Raw genomic sequence first — 20,291 nt, forward strand, 5'->3', positions numbered from 1 at the left:
AATGTGCCCTGGTTAATTCAAGTGTTAGGTTGTTAGGTCTGATCTCATTTCGAAGATCCCTGTTGATTCCAGCATGTTATTCCATGACATCCTAACTTAGAACTTTAATGGTGCTACTCATTTCCCGTCCAACTTTGTGGGATACCCTTTTAACCCTTTTATGTTTACTTTCATGCTCTTAGATGTTATTGTACTTTGCAGAGTTATCTTGCTCACGCTCAACAGATGTTGTTGTATAATATTTTTCTACTTCCAGGTTATGCTGCCCTAATGGGTATGTCCTAGGGGAGGAGGGCTGAGCTATGAATGCATTGGGATGTCCAGAACACCTATTACTCTGATATTTTTCTTTCTCTTCATCTGAAGCTGGAAGTACTTAGCTGTCACAGATTTTAAGATGTGCAAAAAGTCAATTGGAATAGAATGATTTGTGATAAAAAATAAGGGAATTTAGTTATGAGAGGTAATATTTTCTGGTATTGTAGCATTGTTTTCTTTCATTGTTGGAATTCTTTGTCCACTAAGCAAAAATTATACTTTAGGGCTAAGAAATTTGAATAGCCACAAAAGCCGTGTGTCTGTGTTTCTTTTCCTCTTTTGGTTTTTTCATTTTTTCTTTTTTTGTTTTGTTTTGGAGTAGTCTCATACAGATTCAGTCAAGCTTTTTTCCTTAAATGTTCTCATATGTATCTGGCCTTGTCATCCATTTTTAATTGACCAGGCAAAAACATTCGAGATAATGGTATATTCTGAGAGCTCCTTCCCACCACATGCACACCAAGAACAGCCACTATCTTCAATTTCAATTTATTTTTTTGAGACGGAGTCTTGCTTTGTTGCCCAGGTTAGAGTGCAGTGGCATGATCTCAGCTTACTGTGACCTCCGCCTCCTGGGTTCAAACGATTCTTCTTCTTCAGCCTCCCGAGTAGCTGGGATTATAGGTACCTGCCACCATGCGCCAGCTAATTTTTGTATTTTTTGTAGAGATGGCGTTTCACCATCTTGGCCAGGCTCTCAAACTCCTGACCTCGTGATCCAGCTGCTGCAGCCTCCCAAAGTGCTGGGATTACACAATTTCAGTTTTTTAAATTTAGTTTTGGGATGTCTTATGGGAATATTCAGCTTTGGTAACCTGTGTGATCATTTACAGTTAACTATAAAAGTATAGCACAGCTGGACACAGTTGTTCACACCTGTAATCCCAGAACTTTGAGAGGCCAGGGCAGGCAGATCACCTGAGGTCATGAGTTTGAGCCCAACCTGACCAACGTGGATAAACCTCATCTCTACTAAAAATGCAAAATTAGTTGGGCATGGTGGCACATACCTGTAATCCCAGCTACTCAGGAGGCTGAGGCAGGAGAATCACTTGAACCCGGGATGCAGAAGTTGTGGTGAGCCGAGATCTTACCATTGCACTACAGCCTGGGCAACAAGATTGAAACTCTGTCTCAAAAAAAAAAAAAAAAAAAGGCACATGCTCAGATGGCCATTTTGTCATAATAGTATCTTTGATCAAGTATACCTTTTAATTAACTAGATAGAAAGCAAAAAAGTACAAAAGGAGTTACTTATTGTGAAATCCGATTGCAGTGGTAAAAGTATCACCTATTGTTAGCTGCCTGTAGCTACCTGGTACAAGGGTGAGGGCTTATGGGAGGTTTAGGTGGCATTTCCTGATGGATAGCATGCCCATCTGCTTAGGCATGGTGGACTTTACCAATTCATCCCCTGGCATGACACAGTCACCTCATAATTCTTATTTCTATAAAACAGAATTACAGTCTGCTCTGCATGTACCTGCATTGTAGCAGGGAAGTCCAAAAAAAAATCTTGAGTACAGAACTCATGGGAAGCTCCAGCAAGGCACAAAGAAGAAATGAATGTCAGATTGATTCTGTGTATACAGATTCAGGGTTTTGTATTGGTCTAATAGGATGATGCATCATCTCTCTCCTAAGAGATTATAGCGAATGAGCTATCTTCAGGACAATAAAAGTCCATTAGTCCACATAATTCAGAAATCTATTAGGTTGTTAGAGTCCTAATGACCGTGGCTAAAATTAAAATATGATGGGATAGCTGAGCACTTGGAGCCTTGATGAATGACCTACTCTGTTGAATGATGTTTAAAATTAAGGTTCTTATCAGTAACAAAATTTTTATTCAGCTCTTTTCATCAGTCCTAGCATACATTCACTGTGAAGCGGATACATTGGTTTATACTAATTAGCTCCAATGAAAGTGCAATGATTTAAGACATTTGTTTTTGTTAGAGTTCTCCAGAGAATCAGAACCAATAAGATGTGTGTGTGTGCATACATGTATATATACACACACATATAAAATATGTGTTATGTATATACCATATATATATACACATATCTTTTTACATGTTATTTAGAAAGAGAGAGAAAGAGATTGATTTTAGGGAATTGACTCATGTGACTGTGGAGGCTGGTAAGTCCAAACACTGCAGGGCAGTATGGCAGGCTGGAGACCTAGGGAGGGGTTGAGGTCGCAGTCCAGGTGAAAAAGTCATCTGCTAGCAGAATCCCCTCTTCCTCCTGGGAGGTCAGTCTTTGTTCTATTAAGGTCTTTGCTGAGTGAATGAGGCTCACATACCCACATTATGGAGGGTGAACTGCTTTACTCAAAGTCTACTGATTTAAATGTTAATCTCATGTATAGAATACCTTCATAGCAAAATACGCACAAGTTTGAGCAAGTATTTGACAACTGTGGCCTAGCCAATTTGACGTAAATAAAATTCACCATGATAGCCACTAAGGGAGTTTTTCAAATATTCTCAGTTTTGTGAAGATCAGAGAGCATTTTTGAATGCTTGTAGTTTATAATGTAAATAACAGTAAAATTTTAAACTATTTGAATCTGGAAAAATTCCTATGTATATATTACATCCCTTCACTTTCCAAATACCTAAACACTCCACAACCCAAAAGTACCAAATTTCTAAGGCAACTTTAAAGTTATTAATTTTTTTTTCCAAGAAAAGGCTTGCCCTACGTCTGCTTATGGCTCTGAGATGCCCCTCTGGGAGAAGAGGTCTTATTATTCAGCCTTGTTCCTGCCCCTCCATCCTCACCCTACAATGCCACTCTCACCAGAATATTCATAACTTCAAACTGAGCACCTCAGAGAAGATGCATCTTGGATTTGAGCAGCCTTAGCCATCCAGCAAGCCACACAAACATTTTGCTTTGCTGGACTTTCTGGGCAAATTCACTGCTTGCTGGCTTCCCTTCTTCTTTTCCTTTCTTCTCACACCTTCCTTCCCTCCTTTCTGCAAGTGCTCTATGAAAGGAAGGCATGGTGCCAAGAAGTCCAAAGGCTGACATTTTAATGAGGAACAGTAAGAAGTTTTTTCATAGGAATGGGTTCTTATCTGCTATGCCCAACTCCTAGTTATTGTCCGTGAGTTGGAAGTTACTAACAGGGATATAATATGAGAGCACAGGGAAGCCAGAAGTGTTCCACCAGGCATAGGTCCTAAAGCAGCCACAAGAGAGCTGCTTGATTCATTATTCAGTTCCCAGCAGCTCAGCAGGCACTGGTGTTAAATCACATCTTCTCTTTGCTAGTCAAGGGCGTTTCTAGAAATGCAAACTCCTAGGTCCCACTGCAGACTCCTGGAAGCATCTGCATTTTAACAGAATTCCCGAATGGTATGTGTGTATATTATACTCTGCTGAGAAAACAAGAAGTGAGAGTGTGGTATGTGGCCACATCTGCTTGGCAGGTGCTTTCAAAAAGGCAGAAAAGACCCAGAAAAAACATGCTGAACTGAGGTAGAAAAGACAAACTTTGCTGATCTCAAAATTTTGCCTTGGGGTGCTTCTGCTTATTTGATACCTGAATTTTGAGATGTTCATGACTGAATTTACCTTGAGGATACAGTTATTTATACTCTATCAAATATTTCATGTATTTTGTGAATGTATTCTTCAAAGACAAAAACAGATGCAATAAAGCAGCATAAGTATATAGCTTGCTGAATTTTCAGACGAAACACTGGATAAATCAGAATGCAGGTGAAGAAACAGAACATTTTCCTATATTGCAAAAGCCCAGGGTCCCCCCTCAATCACTGCAGACCCCTCTTTTTCAGAGGAGTCATTGTCCTTTACCTCTGTTTTAATGCTACATATATAAGTCCATACAATGCATTTGGCTTCTTTCAGTCACCATGATGTTTCTGAGCTTGTAGTTTCAAACATTTATTTTCATTGCTGTAGAGTGTTCCACAGTATGAAAATACCACAGTTTATTTATCCAGTTTACTATTAATGGCCGTTTGCATAATTTCAACTTCATAGCTATCATGCATAGTACTGCAGTGATCATCTGTCACAAGTCTTTTGGTAACCATATGGACATGGGCAGTGCTTTGGTCAGAAAAATTATTTGCAAAATCACTGAAGCTTTCCTTGCTAACTCAGGGCCATCATTATGAAGTCTAGTTTTATCCTGGGAGGTAGTAGAATGATATCCCCAGGGATTTGTGGAGATGGTCATTCAGTTTGACTTTGTTTTTTTAAATATATAAGATTTCATATTTAATTTGGTCATTAATTCATAAATACATAAGTATTTTGTACATGACGTGCTTCCTTGTATTGTTTAATACTCTAACAAACTTCAAACAGGGACCTCTGACAAGGCAGAGGCATGAAAGGACACCGACCACAAGTGACACACTGCACTAAGTGGCTTCCGTGTGTTGCAGACTAGTTGACCTGGGGATAGAACAAAACCCAGCCTACCCAAACAACAAAAAACGCCAACAATTTCATGTCAGGAAACTTACTTTAAAAGAAGTTTGGCTGGGCGTGGTGGTGGGCGCCTGTAATCCCAGCTGCCTGGGAGGCTGAGGCAAGAGGATCGCTTGAACCCAGGGGTCAAGAGTGGGTCAAGACTGAGTCAAGGAGATCAAAGTGAGCCAAGATCGCACCATTGTACTCCAGCCTGGGTGACAGAGTGAGATTTTGTCTCAAAAAAAAAAATAAAAATAAAAGAATAAGCTTAGCCTGGCATGGTGGCTCACGCATGTAATCCCAGCACTTTGGGAGGCCAAGGTGGGTGGATCATGAAGTCAGGAGTTCAAGACTAGCCTGGTCAACATTGTGAAACTCTGTCTCTACTAAAAATACAAAAATTGCCTTTTTAAGTTCCCTTGTGGAGTGTTTGTCCTTGCTGTCAGGCTGCAAATGACGTTCTATTATTCTCAGTACTTCCTTCCTTCCTAGGTCTTTTGTCTGTTGAAGTTCTGGAAAACAAATTATCAGGTACATTAGAATTGTGTTTTAAAAGCCCTGTTTGAATGTAGATTATTCCTGTACCACGAAGCGTTGTCTCAGAGGCTGTTTTACTTTTTTTTTTCTGACTTTCCAACCTCCTTTTTGATTCTTCTTGGTGTCAGATACCTGAGTTTCAGATAGCTGGAGTGCTGCCATCATTTTGAAATTGTAATATTATTATTTGTAGTTTTACTCCTGTTCCATTTTTATTCATATATTAACTCCTTTTTCAATTTTGTTTATATTGGAGGTTCCTGAAGTAGATGCTGTAGTTCTAAATTATCTTTTTAGAAATTCAGCCACTTAGATAAGCACAAAACATGGAGTTATATTATTTTGCATACAAATAAGTAGGTGCGCAGCCAGGAGTGGGCATGGGTCACGCTGAATGAACCCACTGGAGCCTCTCAGTCACCTCATATCTTGGACTCCAGCCTCATAGTTGGTCACTGAAATTATTTTTAATCCTTTCTCTTTTGAGTCTTAGGGGAATGCTTAAAAAACTACACACCAGGATAAACAAATAATACTGCTTTGTGGATGCTCCTTGTCTACCCAAGCAAATTGTTGTAATAACTGTGTGACAACTTTCGTTATAGTACTTGGACTTAAAGCAACAATTAGGCATTTATTTCCATTTCCTTTAGTAGCTTTTGCATTTGTTTTGCTGCCCAGAGCGGTATGTTATTATCCAAGCAGGTGAGAGAAGAATGCAGTTCAGACCACGGGGAAACAACTGAAAACCAATGGAATGTTAAAGGTTTGGGATAAAAAAATATAAACTGAGATAAATGTAAATATACAGCTTACTGAAATTGCTTTTCACTTATCTGATGAACCAGTGAGTTAAGATGATGACTCAATTAAGGGAAGACTGATTTTTCTTTTCTTGACTCTTCTTGAGGGTTGAGGTCAGACTCTGTTGGCAAATGGTGTTTGCTGATCTGGAGATTGTTTGCTCTTTTAGTGAACTGTGGCTCTGGGAGCACAAAAGTAGACCAGTGGCAGGACAACTGATCCTTGAATAATGTGCAGAAGTCAGATGATAATGAGAGTTTTGGCTACCTTTTTTTTTTCTAAAGCACATTTCAGAAAATCATCCTTCATTCTGCAGAAAATAAAATGAAAAAGTAATGAAGCTTTCCAGCAGGTTGCTGGGAAAGCAGTGGAGTGGACAGATGATGGGCAGTGGGGTCTGTCTCAGGAGGCTTCTGCCTTGTGGAAAATGTACCCTAAGCACCACTGAGTGAGACCAGGAGCCTCTCAAAGGGTCTTAACTGTTGAAATGTCAAATTAGAGATGTCAGCAACATTTTATTTCAAAGGGGAAATGTGTTTAAGAAAATTGGCAAGAAAATCTCGACAACTGATTTTACTTAGTTTGATATTTTTGATATGTTTTTGTGTCTTTTCATAAAACAGAAAGACTGGAACACTGTTATTGATTTATCTTTGTGTTTGATAGGTAGCAAAGTAGATAGGTAGAAATCAGTGATTCTTAAAAGTAAATATAAAATTCTGTGACATGTCTTTTGGGACAGTAACTAAACAAATATCATATATATATAAATAGTTTTAACATAATTCAAAGATGTTATAGAAAATAATTTCATGCTTAATTACATTAACTGTCATAGCAAACTTAGCAAATTCTGGGTTAAATGCCAACCATTTAATAATCAGATGTAGGTGTTCAAGATATAATAAATGCTAATTCAGGAAATATATTTGCTATTGAATGAACAAGTAGAATGCACTTACATATTTCAGAATGTACTGATTTCAGAAGAAAAAAATGTGTGCTTTACTGGTATTCATGATCCTGTAGCATATTAAGAAATCATTTGGAAATTTTAGAATGACAAGAAAATTCTTATCTTTTGTAGAAGCTAGTGGTGAAATATCTATGTATGCAATATAATGTCTGTTGATCTCCATAGAATCATGTAATTTAATATTTTTGGAACTCATATATTTTTTAACAAATATAAATATTATTTTGTTAAAAATGTGCCCACATTTATTATTGAAGTATATTCAAAATATATTCAGGAGTTGGTACCTTTGTTTAGCCATTCAGCTGATGTTGAGATTTCAACAACCTCAAACCACAAAAACGCAAGTCCAAGGTGGAGTGTATTAGTCCATTTTCATAATGCTTTGAAAAGATACCTGAGACTGGGTAATTTATAAAGAAAAAGAGGTTTAACAGACTCACAGTTCCACATGGCTGGGAGGTGAGGGAGGAGCAAAGGTACATCTTACATGAGAGGCAAGAGAGTGTGTATAGGGGAACTGCCCTTTATAAAACCATCAGGTCTTGTGAGACGTATTCACTATCACTAGAACAGCAAGGAAAAACCCTGCCCACATGATTCAGTAACCTTCCACCAGTACCTCCCACGACACATGGGGATTATGGGAGCTACAGGTAAGATGAGATTTGGCTAGGGATGCTGCCAAACCATATCATGGAACAAAATAAAGGGGCCTCTGCATACCAGAAGTAGTTCCAGATATCAGCAAGACAGACAGTTTCCTGAGTTGGACTTATTTTCAGCTTTCTTAGCATCTGTTATACAGGATATAGTGCATTATACAGGATATAATGCATCCCCATTGAGAACAATGTGAAAGAAGAAAAGGCAAAAGTTAATGGAGAAGACAGCAGCCCACTGAAGGCCAGTGCATGCTCATGCATGAAAAGTTCAGATGGAACCTAGTGTGCTTTCTAGAATCTCCTACTTTCTCACTGTGTTCAGCAGGGGAGATCCTTTTTAGCTTGGTAATCATACTTCCCATAGTTCATCCTCTCCCTAACCCTGTGCAGGCAAAGCTCACCTGCTCACTCCTTCTCGCCATTGCCCTCTCTGTTCTCTCTGAGTCAGAATTCTGAACCTGTGGCAGATCCAGTACAAAACTCCACCTTCTCCATGTCAGCTCACGTTGAGCCCTTCTTCTCCAGACCTCCTGCCTGCTTCATTCATTCATTAACGCGGTGATGCAAGTCAAACCTATAGGTGCTGGGTGTTGCAAGGGGTGTGAGACTGATAGGGTAACAGGGAAGGTAAAACATCTATGGAAAAAATACACGGAAGTCAGATGAAGGTGTAGCAGGGGATAGGACAGGAGGGATTTCCTGTGGCTGAAGTATTCAGGGCTGACTTTCAGAGTTGACTTTTAGGAAAGCCTTGGCTGGATGTATAGGATTTGACTTCTAAATAGCATGTATGAAGGGCTTAGATTTTGATCAAAGACTGGGATTAAAATGTACTTTGACCAGGGAGGGAAGAATTTGTTTCTCAACCCTCCAGTCTCAAAAATTGAAAAACAACAACAACAAAACAAACACCAAACAGTTAAGATATGGGATGATATGAAATCAGTCAAGAAAACATGCTTCATCTGAACCTTGTCTCCTTTGTTGAAAAGTTAAGTATTTTGTGTTGAGCCCTCTACAAAATACTTGACACTGAGTACCTAAGGATGGAAAAAGAGTGAAGGCAGTGAGATAGGAAGCTAGAGTGGCCATAGAATTGATTCCCCAAACCATGACTTGTATGAGAACAAAATGAGGAGAGCTAATATACTTTAAATTATGTAATTTTATCAAAATACTAATTTATTATCTGACAAATTGCTTTTATTATGTAAATGTTTCTATATAATAGTCTAGTTAAAAAATTTTAAAAGTTACTTGTAAAATATATAAAAGGTGTATGTACATAAGGCAAAAAATTTTTATCACTTATGTGAACATTAAAAATTGCATGAGCAAAATAGTACTGGAACATATTAAAGTATTTTAATGTTAATTACCTATCTGTCTCTCTCTAATGCCAAATTGGTGGTACTTTTCTGAAGAATACACCTTCTTTCAATGTTGTCATTTTATGCTTAATTTTTTCCATAATATATGTGCCACCAATTCCAGGTGCATTTCTACTTCACAGATTTCTTAATTTGGTAAAAATATAATTTTTACTGCATGCTTTATTTTTTTATTTTTCACTGAATTTATAATAACAATTGTAATAATAAGATTGGACGTTTTATCTTTGATAGAATGAACTTCCTGAACTTTGATTCCATTCAGTGGATGGGAAAAAAACAAACCATTACTAGAATTGGTGCAACTGTTTTTTTTAAAGCATCTCATTGTACTGATGTGAAACTAGCCTCATTTACCTTTGTGAAGTTCTTTTTCTGCTGATGCAGACCTATACACTGCTATCATTTCACTCTGCATTTATACAAGATAATCTGTTATAAAAATTTGTGCAGAATTAATTTGGAACAACAGTGTATTGATCTAAGAAAAAAGTCATGTTTCACAGGTGGTGTGTAAGTCAGTCTTCTACAGCTGCATGAGTAAAACTGTGGACCGTGAATAACTTGGTTTTCTTGAAAGTCATAGATCCTGTTGCTTCTTCAGGAGATATCTTTTTTCTGATTTTCATGTGGCTAATGATGTCACTATGGGGCATCATGATATCACTGTAGGGCACCATGGTGGAGGATAATATTGACATATTGACAAACTTTTTTTTTTTTTAAAAGATAGTATAGTGTTCCTGTGTAACCTGTACTTACTTTTCCTTATTATTAATATCTTGCTTTGCTGCAGTACAACTGTCACAATTAATGAACTGATTAGTGATTCACTGTTATTAACTAAAGTCCACATTTGGATTTCCTCAATTTTCCCCTAAAGTCCTTTTCTTGCTGCTGTTCCGGCATCCATTTTGGATACCACGTTCCTTCCATTTTGTTGTCACGTCTCCTTATGCTCCTCTTGGCTATGACAGTTAACCATTTGGAGCAGGTATGCATTTATCTACTTTCTTGAGGAAAGGAAATTGAATTGTCAACTTTTTATTAAGCACACACCACTTTTTGTTTGTTTTTTTGAGGTTATTGCTCCCAGAGGGTTTACTGCAAAATATGAAAGGATTGCCATCCAATAAAATAACTAGAATACACTTAAACCGTATAAAAAAGGTCAACTCACTGTAGCAAGAGCATTCCAGATACTCTCCATCGCTCTGAGGCAGTCCTGTCCAATTTCTGTTTTCTGTAGGTATTTAATGTGCACTATGCTTGTAATTTTCCAGTTTCCCACTGACTTGACCACACGGCTTCCTGGCAGCATTTTCACATCTCACAGGTAGGAGCACAGCTGGCTGACTTTCCAGGTGGTTGGCAGAGGCAGCTGCTTCCAATCTTTCTCCACCACCATCTGAGTCCTGAAGGAGTTCTCTGCCCCCAGCTTCTCTTGTCCAAGCTTAATTTATCAGTGAGTGTTCTGCTTCCTGCCCTTGAAAGGAAAGTTTTAGTTACATTGTATCTGGAAAGGATCAGAGAGATGGGTTTATTCCTGATTATCTTCTGATTTAGCCACTTATTATTCTATCTTTTCACTGCATGGATGTCTCACACACTAATAGGTGAAAATGGAGATACAACAAACTCACCCTGGATTATGTTAATGCAACTGTTAATAACTTTAAGTGCACAGTTGGTGCACAGTTTAATAACAGGTAATAAATGTTGTGACTTTTTGATTAAAATGAAAGGGAAATTCTAGTTAGATGCTTAACATGGACAGGATACAGGACAACGAGCATCAACTGGGACTGTCCTAAATCTTGGAAGGCGACAGATGTTATCTAAAGAGAAATTTTACATAAAAATTGATATTGTACTCATTTTCTCCTCAGCTCCTGTCTTTTTTTTTGGCCAAAGTAGAAATATTTTTTCCATGAAAAATAACTGTAATATACCTATTTGCGCTAACACTACTAGATTATGCCTACATTTAACTTGCGTCAGGTTAAGTTTGTGGTTTTTTTTTTTTTTTTTTTTTTGACTCAGGTTAAGTTGACAGAAGAGAAATACTGGGAGAGCAAATGCGCATTGCAAGACAAGTGCTCTTAAATATAAGAGCATATTCTTAAATATACATGTACACACATATAGCACAAAAATACTTTAATATCAACAGAATAAACTTCCTTATATGAAAAAATTTTGATCTGAACCTGAAGCAGAATGTAGTAAGAGTCTGTTTATCTGAGTGTGGAAGGGTGAGATCTGCATTGCCCCATGCACAATGCTAAGCTCAGGTCCTTATGCTAATAGACAGTAATGGGGGCCAGCACAGCAAGGCTCATCTGTCTCTCTGCCTATTTGTGTAAAGTTTTATTGAAACACAGCCAAGCTTATTCATTTATGCATTGTCTAGACTGCTTTCACACTTCAGTGATAGGGCTAAATAGTTGCAACAGAGTTAGTATGTCCTGGAAAGCCTAAAGTATTTTCTACTTGGTACTTCACAGAAAAGATCTTACTTATACAGGGACTATAATTTTTGCAGACTGACCCTGAACATTACCTAATTTAATTATCCCTTTTCACTTCCCAGAGCACTGCCACCCATAAGACATATCTGTCCGGGGCTCCAATACTACAAGGTTTTCTTCCTTTGTGCCCCTTTTGAAACACCACACAGACATGGACAGGAGACAGCCATCTATTTTTTTTTAACTCGGTTGGAGAGTGGAGTCAAGAGTAATAATGGATAGAAACAATGGCTGGCACTTACTGATTACCAACATTGTATCATGCACTGTACCTCACAACTACCTCCAGGTGATAGGTTCTATTGTTATATCCACTTTATGGTTGAGAAAACTGAAGCTTGAAAAGTAAAGTGTTTGGCTCTGGGTCATAAAGCTTAGATGTGGTGGACGAAGCATTTAAATCTGCCCTGGCATTCCACTTGTTCTGTGCTGTATTCATTTATGACTTCAGAAGCCCTAGTTGCTTTGAGGCTGTGCCTGCAGTAAACCTTCAGCACAGTGCTTCCTGCTGTTTCTACCTTCCTGCCTCCATTGGTGAACTCCCACTAACTAAATATCAGTGATTGAAAATGGGAAGTAATTCACAATCTAGATTGTTTCTGGATATTGAATGGATCTAGTTAACTCTCTCATCTTCCAGGAAATTTCCATTTTAATACCTTTTGGGGATGTTACCCAAGTAGGTACTTAGTTAAGTAATATTTTTCAAGATGATACAAACCCAGAAAGAATTTTACCTGCAGGAGATGTATTTGGGTAAGGGCCCTGGTAAGGCATTGGTGGTTTAATACATGGATTAGAAACTCCTCTGATCACACAGCAGCCAAACCGAAGCCAGAGAAGCCTCAGTCCCTGGACCAGGTTGTCTTTCCAAGTCTGCTGGCTGCTGGACCAACTTGAAGAGACCATTGTTTGTTTTATCTAGATTGGAGAGCTAGATAGCCATTCTGTACACAGATTGAGACCACAGCCAGTCATAGGCAACTCTGTTAGTGAGAAAAGGTCATCCTGTTTAGAAAGCAAGTCTTAAACTTCAGAAGGGGAATTAATATTGCTCTATTCTAGTAGCATAGCTGTATTTGGCCCTTAGAATTTATTTTCTAGTTAATTGGGATTTATTCTGGAAGCATGCATACTATGTAATAAAAGTACATTTTTAAAAGAGTACCTTTTATTTAACTTGTATGGGAGAAAAAGGATACACCTTTGCGCTTACTGCCTAAACAGCTGTGATTTCATTCAGGTCATCAAACCAATAAAGTTAACTGGTATTACATACTAAGAATATACTCCTTGTTCTTACCCAAAAAGAGAAATAATTATACTACCAGATATTAGTTGCCTATAATTTTACCTATTCTAGAGTAAAAACTAGTGACAACTCCTGAAGTTCTACATTTCTGGATTGAATGATAATGGCCTTAGATTTATCTTTATCTCTACACATTTATTTCAAAGTCCTTTGTTTAATTCTTTGCTTCAGCCAAAACTGTGAAAATGCAAATTTGATCATGTCATCTCTTGCATTAAATCTTTCCATAGCTTCCCATCCTTTTGGGACATCCCAGCCAACCCTCTTCAATGTGCTTTCAGTCCTTGTGGATGTGCTCACTGCCTCCTGTTAACTTCTTCAGCCCCAGCTCTGCTGCCTGAGGCTTTGCACAGCCTCTGGCTACTGATACCTGGAAAAGATCACCTCCTACTGCACCCCCTTTCTGCCTAGTGGACACCTATGCATGCTTCAGGGAATACTCCAAGTACTGGTCAGGTTCCCCTGTTCTATGTTGTCGGCGCATCTTCTACTTAATACTCACAGAACTTTTCAGTCGTGTGAGCTTTATGCAGAAAGGAACTGGGTTGGCTTCCTAGCATTTTATCTTCAGGATCTCACATGGTGCCCCTTGGATTGCATGCATGTTTTAGTGTCTCCTGTTCAGATGGTAGGATTTTAGCATCAGTTTTCTTGTGGCATTCCTTAGTGCAGAATGATGAAGATACTGGCATTTAATACTGTGTACCTTTATTTCCAAAAACTGGGTTTTAGATGTATGAAAATATAGTTTGAATAATTTAGCTCCCTATTTTAATGCTTAAATCAGCAAGACTTGGATCTAAGGGCCAGTTTTCCTAAGCACCCTATTGGATCACTGTGTTTGTTAGTGTGGAGTGAAGTTGTCGGTCCTTAACTGGTTCCCAGAGATGCTCTGAGATCAACAGTGTCCGAGCACTCTACGTACCAGCCCTGCTGCCTTCCAGGCATATGAACATAAATATATGCGTGATCTTCTGAGTCAAATGTTAATCTTATGAAAATGCTTGACCTTTAAAAATGTTTATATATCTTAAGTATACCTGTTTTCTCTTTAAGTATATATAATTTCCCTCTCTGCTTCAATGGGAATATTTGCCACTTATGATTCTTATTTCCCAGGGATCATTTAAAAATTTTAAGTTGTGAGGTTTTCATCAGCAATTAGTGATTGCTACTGTCATTCATACAAATCTTATGTAATTTATTGAATAAGAAGATAAATGGCCTGGTGCAGTGGCTCACGCCTGTAATCCCAGCACTTTGGGAGGCCAAGGCGGGTGGATCACGAGGTCAAGAGATCAAGACCATCCTGGCCAACACGGTGAAACCCCATCTCTACTAAAAATACAAAAAAATTAGCTGGGTGTGGTGGCACATGCCTGTGTTCCCAGCTACTCGGGAGGCTGAGGTGGAAGAATTGCTTGAACCCAGGAGGTGGAGGTTGCAGTGAGCCGAGATCGCGCCACTGCACTCCAGTCTGGTGACAGAGCGAGACTGACTCAAAAAAAAAAAAAAAGAAAGAAAAAAGAAGATAAATAACATCTAAAATTTTGATAATTCCAAGTACATTTTTCTCTCATTGCATTTCACTTGATATCTTCAGATACAAATTAGAAATTTTAGTGTTGGTTGCTCTGTCAGCACAGAAGAAGAAACTGCTTTTGTCTTGACTAATGCTTACGACTTGATCCTTAATCTTGTTTTACCTAGTGTTTGCAAGTACACCTGTAAACAGATCTGCATGGTATTTGTGAGTGCAAGTGTAATTGCTTTAGATGAGTCCCTGGGTCCTTCATGAATTCAAAACGCTTTCAAGCCTTGTCCTTACAAGGCACCCCTCTCAGCATTCACTTGTGCCAACTGGGTCAGGCCCAGAAGAAAGCAGAGTTGTGTGTGTGGCCGTTGTGTCATTTCTGCTTGTTTAACCTTTGACGTCAGAAGCTAGCACACGAGAAGAGGCCAGTAACTACTACACTCTTGGAAGGGAGCAAAAGATTATCTTGGCACCAAGTAATGATGCCAAGTTTATTGAGTTGGGAATCCATGGGTATTTAGCTGCCCAGGAGAGACACAGCATTTAAATCTTATATAGAGAGACCAGGTATTATCTCTTACTATGATGAAGTTTTTGTTTGTTTGTTTGTTTTTTGCTTTTTCTATCAGGTGTGAGAATTGCCAAAAGCACGTTATGTTACATACAGTCTCTCACATCATAACACAGATGGTGCTTCATTTCCATAGTAAGCGAAGCACACAGGCAGATGGGGGCAGGGGTGGAAGATGGGACTGTGCCCACTGCATGTAACCGTCCTTCCCCCAAATAGCTTTAAGTAAACTAAATTGTATAAGGTTATCTCATTTTTATCATATTCATGCTTTCATTGTTTTAAGGAGTCTTCTTGTAATGGGGGTAATCCTTGTAGCAATGAAAGATGTCCTCTTCTAAAGGATTTTTAAAAAATCTTGTATATTACATTTTCTTACATGGAGGTATGTAATAAAGACCCCTGAAAATGGTTCAGCACTTGTTTTTAGGGTGAAGAGGTAGTTCTTCCCTAGAGAACCCAACTCTGGAGCCAGGTGGATTGAGTGGGAATCCTAGCTCTGCTAAAAAGACTTATTTTCCTAAGTCTCCTCCTCACTAAATAGGATAAAAGTGATAACATCTTCATAGAGTTGTCGAGAGAATTAAACGAATAATATATGTAAATGCTTAAATCAGCACCTGGACTACATATATAAAGTGCTGAATAAATGTCTGCTTCAGTATATGAATGCTTCAAAACAGCCTTTTGTTCCCCTCTAAAAAGGAGTGGGTAGTGATTGTTAAGACTTACCCGGTCATAAAAGTTCTAATACTTAATGTATGAAGCTGTCAAGTAAGGAGGTAAGGAAGTATTTAACATGGAGGAAGATGATAAAATACCCCAATAGGAAACCATAATGCCAACTTTCTAAGCTTATGCTGACTGTAACAAAGAACTCCCAAGTCTTAGTGGCTTCATGCAGTGCAGACATTTCTTTCTTATGTATCTGACAGATCAAGGTGGTTAGGTAGCTCTCCTGAGCAGTTTTCTACCATGTGGTGATTCAAGGATCCAAGCACATTCTACCATGGGCCTAACCATATAGGAGTTTTTCACTTCAGTGATGAAGATGAGGGAGAAAGTGAGAGGGAGAAAGGTGGGAAAGGGAGAAAGAAGGAGAAGCTGGGAAGGGGGGGGAAGAGAGAGAGAAAGAAATTGAGAAAGAAAGAAAAAAAGAATGAAAGAAAATGTGCTGAAGATTTTTGTAAGCGATTTTAGAGGTCAAGCATGGAGGTGGTAAACACATACCATTTCTGTACCCACTCCATTTTCTAGAATTAGTCACATGGCTCCAACCTATCAACCAGGAGTTCTGGGGAATCAGATCTCCCTATGTGCCCTGTAATACAAAGCAAGATAGTTGAGTTTCTGGGCAGTCCTGGCACAACAGTTAACCATGTGTCATATTTTCTGTTAGTGGCAGACATTTTCTATAATTCTATTTGTATACTTCAATGTAAACTATTTTTGAAACTCTCTGTAATGAATTCCAGAACCAACAAATGACCCAAGAGAATTTATAAATCATTGTGTTTCTTTCTCATTTTAGAAATTTGCAGAAAGTGAGGGAATCTACTGAGATATCTACTTCTGAACATTTTGATGTTGTGCAGATAGCCAGCAAACAAGGATTCTAGGTGACGGTGTCTTATTTTTGTTTTTGAGATGGCGTCTCTCTTTGTCACCCCGGCTGGAGTGCAATGGCATGATCTTGGCTCACTGCAACCTTCGCCTCCCGGAGGTTCAAGCCATTCTCCTATCTCAGCCTCCCAAGAAGCTGGGATTACAGGCTCTTGCCACAACACCTGGCTAAGTTTTGTATTTTTAGCAGAGACAGTTTTCACCATGTTAGCCAGGATGGTCTTGATCTCCTGGCCTCAGTTGATCCACCCACCTGGGCTCCCCGAAGTGCTGGGATTACAGGTGTGAGCCACCACACCCAGTCTAGGTGATGGTGTCTTAATGACCACCTGACAGGCAGAATTCTATTAAAGAGCAGGTTTTTATGCTTTGCACCTTCCTAGTTGTCAGTAAATGACAAAGGCAAAGAGTTAATGATCCACTGAAATTACATGGGACAATCTAAGGTAGAGATTTTCTTTTACTGCCCCTTAATGAATGTGGCTCACTATTGCAACCAGGATTTGTACTCAGCTCTGATGGGAAAGATAATGGCAGTTTTCTGTGTCTTTTACCACCAAATAAAGAGACTTACTTCTGCAGGTTTATTAATAATGTTTTTCTTGAGCAATTATTTTGAATCATGATTGGCCTCTGTATAGATCAAGCAGTTTGTTTATAAAAGCAAATCTGGGGCTGGGCTCGATGGCTCATGCTTGTAATCCCAGCACTTTGGGAGGGCAAAGTGGATGGATCAGTTGAGGTCAAGAGTTTTGAGACCAGCCTGGCCAACATGATGAAACCCAGTCTCTACTAAAAATCAAAAAAAAAAAAAATTAGCCGGGCATGGTGGTGGGCACCTGTAATCCCAGCCACTCAGGAGGCTGAGGTAGGAGAATCGGTTGAACTTGGGAGGTGGAGGTTAACCAAAAAAAACAAAGAAACCTGGGACATGGTTTACTGCTACGTGGCCACACCTTGGGGCCACGCTTAACTAAGCTTCAGAGTTAATATGTACCTTATGTTTTGCAGTGTTTCCTAGGTCTGTGGATTGATTTTGAATCCCACTGCTGCCAGAGTTTAGCTATTTAACACATAGGGAAGCAATATGATTTTATGGTTGATTAGGTGGCCTGCAGCGTGAGACTGAGTTTGAATCCTTATTCTGCCACTTAGCCACTATGTTACCATGGGGCCTATACAGTATTTGTTTGCTGGGGCTGCTTAGGTGTTTGTGGTAACAAGCATCACAAACTGCGTGGCTTAAACAACAGAAGTTTATTCTCTCACAATTCTGGAGGCAAGAAGTCTAAAATGAAGGTTCTCAGCGGGGTTGGTTTCTTCCGGGGCCTGTCTCCTTGACTTGCAGATGGCTGTCTTTTCCCATGTCTTTAGATCTTCCCTCTGTGTGTGTCTGGGTTCAAATCTCTTTTTATAAAGTGACCAGTAAGATTGGATTAGGACCTACTCTAATCACTGTACTTCAACTTAATTACCTCTTTAAAGACTCATTTCCAAATATAATCAAATTCTGAAATACTGAGATAATAAAGGTACTTCATTATGTTGTGAGCATTTGAAGATAGGATGCATATACATTTCCGAACACATTACCTGGAATGTGGTGAGTACTTGCTACATGTTAAGTATTATTGCAATTATAAATTGAATTCTGACTGTGTCTTCTTTTCCAGTCGTGAGATGTCTCTCTGCATGGCTTTTCAATTACTGAGACCTGGGATTATTGTCCTCCTTCTTATGCCCTCACAGCATCTTAAAATAGTGCCTTCAACAGAGTAATAGGGCAAAAGCTCAAGGAGCATTGATCAAGTGGATGGGTTTGAATTTTGTGCTCAGGATTTCTGAATGGTCTTCTGTGGCTGTCCCTTTGGTATCACTATGGTGTCACACCATAGATGGTTGTGAAATGCTCTCAGACTTCCTGGTTCCTGGAGTGGCCTTTCCAGTTTCCAAAAGCTAGACAAGCACCTGGAGAAGAGTAATCTCTCCATGTCAGGGGCAGGAGACAGAAGTCTTTGTGCATTGTCAGTGGAGTAACTATAAAATCACAGAACCAGATCACCAAATATAAGAATTATCCAGACATTGGAGGTGATTTTTGAATCAGGCAGTATGGCAAAGTGATTGGCGTTCTTGCAATTATTAGCTATCCCTAACATTTCTAGACTTAACGAGTATTGATAGAATTATTTGATGTTGGTATTATGATAAGTTATCATCTCATTCCCAAAGAATTGACTATTCTCTAAATTTTTGGCATTTCTTGTTTCACCTGGTATAAATTTTCTTTGCTTTAAAAAACTACTGCTACTGTCACAACCAAGTCATAGCCTGTGTTAAATACTAGCAAGCAGGGATCCACCAGGATCAGAAGAAGAAGGCCAGATTGCAGGGTCTCTGATAGAAGCTGTCCAAGGAGGCCAGTATGCAGCCCATCAATCCAGAGATGCTTGGATATGCCGGGGAATAGTGTGCTTATTAAGTCTACACATGGCTATTGCATCCATAACAGATGAGTTACACAGGCTTCATTAACTAGACATAAAAGGCATATTATTCATAGATCCCACTAAGTGAATTAGCTCTTAAACTATGAGTCAGAGACACCACCAGCCTCACCAACTAGCTCCTTCATCCTCTATCAGTTCAGCTACAGAATCTGGTTAATTTTTCTTTTGAAATGCCTCTAAAATATGTATCTTTTAGTAAAGGTTTTAAATAATAACTATCAGGACTCTCACATGTAAATACTGTGATGCACTAAGAAATATGTAATTGGTCTTTGTCATAGCTTCCTGGAGTACAACTCCTAAAACACTTGGAATCTCCAGAGTGATGAGTGTCTTTTGTATGGTAGTGAGAAGACTGGTAGCTGGGGGCCCCTGGATCTTCAGGATGGGGGCTGGTCCCCAGAAAGACTCAGACATGATTAGAAGGTTGGAACTTTGAGCCCCATCCCTGACCTCTGGGGAGGAGAGAGAGAAGCTAAAGATTGAGGTAATCACCAGTGGCCGGTGAAGTAATCTATCAGGTCTATGCAGTGGAATATCCATAAAACCCCTAAAACAATAGGGTTTGGAGAGCTTCTGGGTTGGTGAACACAGTGAGGTGTCAGTAGGAGGTTGTTACCAGAGGAGACATGGAAGTTCTGTGCACCCACCTTCTGCTCCCATACCTTGCCCAAAGCATCTCTTCCATTTGGCCATCCTGAGTTAAATCCCTTATGATAAACTGGTAAACCTAAGTCAAGTGTTTTCCTGAGTTCTGTGAGCCATTTAAGCAAAGTATGGAATCTGAAGAGGGAGTCACAGGAACCCCTGATTTATAGATGATTGGTCAGAAGTGTAGTTGGCAGCCTGGAACTTGTGACTGGCATCTATGTGGGGAGCAGTCTTGTAGGACTGATCCCTTAACCTGTGGGGTCTGTGCTAACTCTGAGTGGTGTCAGAATGGAATTGGATTGTTGGACACTTGGTTGGTATCTGAAATGTTGGAGAATTGGTTGGTATGAAGAAAAAATCCACACATTTGGTGTCAGAAGAATTGTGACTATCAATGCAAATATATATAA

At 39.1% G+C, this 20,291-nt stretch overlaps 1 protein-coding gene across 1 annotated transcript in view; it reads left to right on the forward strand.

Annotated features, from left to right (window-relative positions):
- The window catches only part of RASEF (RAS and EF-hand domain containing), a 75,250-nt gene that overhangs the window by 8,730 nt on the left and 46,229 nt on the right, over positions 1 to 20,291 (forward strand). The window lies entirely within an intron of this gene.

The sequence above is a fragment of the Sapajus apella genome, unplaced genomic scaffold (assembly GCF_009761245.1).
Source record: "Sapajus apella isolate SASKATOON/1434 unplaced genomic scaffold, GSC_monkey_1.0 scaffold24, whole genome shotgun sequence".
Lineage (NCBI taxonomy): Eukaryota > Metazoa > Chordata > Mammalia > Primates > Cebidae > Sapajus > Sapajus apella.